The 3447-nt window shown below is 38.9% G+C and overlaps 1 pseudogene; it reads right to left on the bottom strand.

The window, feature by feature from the left end:
- Positions 1–408: 408 nt before the first annotated feature.
- LOC118990480 (olfactory receptor-like protein OLF2) lies at positions 409–1348 on the bottom strand (annotated as a pseudogene).
- Between the last annotated feature and the right edge of the window lie 2099 nt (positions 1349–3447).

Raw genomic sequence — 3447 nt, 5'->3', positions numbered from 1 at the left:
GCCATGGGTTCCTAACCATGGCTACAGTATAGATGGATCTGGAGAGAATTATGCTAAGTGAAATAAGCCAGGCAGTGAAGGACAAATACCATATGATCTCACCTTTAACTGGCACATAATCAACAAAACAAACACATGAGCCAAATAGAACCAGAGATTAGGAATTAAAGAATAAACTGATAGTGACCAGAGGGAAGAAGGGAGAAAGAAGGGAAAAGAACAAGGAAAGGAACACAAATAGAGGAACAGGAGTATGGGGACTGATGGGGCATTGACTGTGGACTTGTGGGGGGTGGAATAGAGGGAAGCAAAAACAAAAAAGGTGAAAAAACTGTAACTCAAAAAGAAGAATACCTGAACTTTGGCTTTAAGCATCTTCAAATCAACATTTTTTGGGAAAACATGGCTTCAATCAGAACATAATTTAGTACCAACTGCTTTTTTCAGGGAATCTTTCATATCCTTATTCCTCAAAATGTAGATCAGTGGGTTTAACATGGGAATGACAACTGTGTAGAAAACAGAGTCCACTTTGTCTGTTTCCATGGAGTGGCTTGATCTGGGTTGGAAATATATGAACAGGAGTGTCCCATAAAACATAGACACAGTGGTTAAGTGAGAGGAGGCACAGGTAGAGAAGGCTTTGTGTCTGCCCTTGGCTGATTTCCTTCTAAGGATGGTGGTTATGATGTAGGTTTAGGAGAGGAAGAGACTGACAATACTGAACCCCAGAACACAGCTACTGTAAGTGAACATCACTATCTCATTGACGGTTGTGTCTAGGCGGGGAGGGCTAGTAAGGGTGGGAAGTCACAGAAAAAGTGATTGACGATATTGGAATTGTGAAAGACAATCGAATAGTGCCATAAGTAAAGATTGCAGAGTACACCAGACTTTGAATGTAGACAATGGCCATTAGCTGGGTACACACTCTTCCAGACATGGCTGTTGTATACAGAAGTGGATTACAAATGGCTATGTGACAATCATATGCCCTCACAGACAGCATGACATATTCCACATCTGCAAAGGTACCAAAAATGAAAATCTGAAAAGCACATAAATTATATGCAATCTTCTTTTGCTGAGAAAAGAAATCAGCCAGTATTTAGGGGGAGACAGAGGAAGACTAGCAGATATCACTGAAGGACAGATTCTTCAGGAAATAATACATGGGCGTGTGGAGCTGGGGGTCCATGTTGATCAGCAGGATCATCCCTAGGTTGGTGATCACAGTGATGCCATAAACCAGCAGGAAGAGCACAAACAGCCCCTGCTGCACATCCTGCCTGTCAGAGAGACCTAAGAGTATGAAGTCAGTAAACACGGTGCAGTTCTCAACAGCCATGAATCACGTCTGGAAATCTCTGGTTGTGGAGGAAGGAAATGGATGTGCAGTGTTAACATCATCTATCTTATTAGTTAAATTGCTGATTCTTGCTCATTTCAATAATTAGAAAAAGCAGTCAACAATGGTAAGACTCCATGAGGAAATCTGACTATTTGGAATACATGCTATATAATGTGAGTCAATAAATGTTAATGATAATATCTCTTATGTTTCTATACCATTCTTCCAAGCTTGTGGCACAATTTTTATATTAAATCATCCTATTTCCATACGAATCTATGTAGTATTTATGGTAATTTTTGTTACTCCTTTCTTAGAAATTAAGAAATTAATATTTTCATAGCGGAGGCAATAGTTCTAATTTAATTGGTTCAGTAACCCACATCTTCTGATAAGATTGTTGCTGTTTTTCAGTACTGCAGAGACTGCATTATGTCCTGTAATTGAGAAACATAGTTGAGAGGTACAAATAATGGCTATGTTGTTTTGTTTTTCTTCACGGTTACACTTGTGGATGGGCAGAGATATGGTGAGTTTCTGTATATAACATTCCCCTGTTCTCCTGTTCCCTACTAACCCATCCAGTCCTTTTCAGTCTCAATAGTCAGGGATAGAGATAGTCTGTGACTCAGGACCCACTGGAGAAAGAGGGTGGTGGTTGCTCAAAAAGAGGCTGGAGGGTCGCCATCAGTGATTGTTAGACTGAAATAGGCCTGGGCTAACCATGCTCCCTCCAACAGCAGCTGTTGTTGAGCAGAATTTCTGCAGAATGTTTGGGACCTGACTCTAGGCATGCTGGTCAAGGGTGACAGAGAATTAAGAAAGTGTTGCTATATTTCTCTGTGAGTAACTTTCCTCTAATCACCTAGAATCCACATGATGTATTCACCAAGAGAACAGATGTGTCAGTCACAGGATAAAAGTCCTCATCTATCCACAGTCCAGTAAATTTAAAGAATAATCATGTTGAACCCTGCCCCCATTTTGCCCAAAATTAAAATATTTCTGATTTTTTTTCATTTTTAAAGCCTTTATATTTATGCTCAGTTCAAAGGTAGAGTAGATTGAGAAAGGGTCACAAGTTAAAGTTCTGGTGAGTTCTACACATTGGAATGTTTTTTCATTGTTGTTCAATACAGTTGTCTCCATTTCCCCCCATTACTCTCCCTTTCTCTACCCACCTCCCACTTTTCACTTTCTTTGTTCCCCACTGTTGCCTTTGTCCATGGGTCCTTTATACATGTTCCTTGAATTGATCCTTACCCTTCTTTCCTCTTTTATTTCCCTTCTCCCTCTCCCATCCTCTCTGGTCACTGTCAGGTTGTTCTTTATTTCATGTCTCTGGTTCTATTTTGCTGGTTGTTTGTTTTGTTTATTAGGTTCTGCTGATAGGTGAGAGCATATGGTCTTTTACTGCTTTGCCCATTTCACTTAGCATAATATTCTCCAATTCCATCCATGTTGTTGCAAATAGTAAGAGTCCCTCTCTTTCTTTCTGCTGCATAGAGTTCCACTGTGTAAATGTACCACAGTTTTTTGATCCACTCATTTACTGATGGGCACTTAGGCTATTTCCAACAATTGGCTATTGTAAATTGTGGTGCTGTGAACACTGGGGTGTGTAAGTTCTTTTGAATTAGTGTTGCAGGATTCTTAGGATATAATTCCAGCAATGAAAATGCTGGGTTAAAAGGCAGTTCCATTTTTAGTTTTCAGAAGAAATTTCTCATTGTTTTTTTTTTTTTTAATTCCTATTTTCCTTGAGTAGCTCTGCAATCTGCCTCTCTTTGCTTTGAAGAATTGGTCTTTGGAGGCCAGTTGAGTTCTATGATTCACTGTTATAATTTATCCAATCAATATGTTATGTATGTCATATGTGACCTCTTCTTTTCTGTGAGAATGTAGTGACAGTTGAGTGGAAGCCAGGAGAACAGAAAAAGAAAATCTGTTTAATGATCTAGTGGTTAATGTGCAGTTCTCCAAACCCTTGGCATAAACTCATTTGAATATCTGTTCCTGTAGAAAGATTTTTTAATAAAGAAAATATTTATTTTCAAAAATATAGAAAGTATAGTAAATGCAGAAGCCAAAGAATT

The sequence above is a fragment of the Sturnira hondurensis genome, unplaced genomic scaffold, assembly GCF_014824575.4.
Source record: "Sturnira hondurensis isolate 20B ecotype Veracruz unplaced genomic scaffold, ASM1482457v3 Scaffold0007077, whole genome shotgun sequence".
NCBI lineage: Eukaryota > Metazoa > Chordata > Mammalia > Chiroptera > Phyllostomidae > Sturnira > Sturnira hondurensis.
The sequence above is the reverse complement of the archived record's forward strand: the minus strand, read 5'-3'. Positions and strand labels throughout refer to the sequence as shown.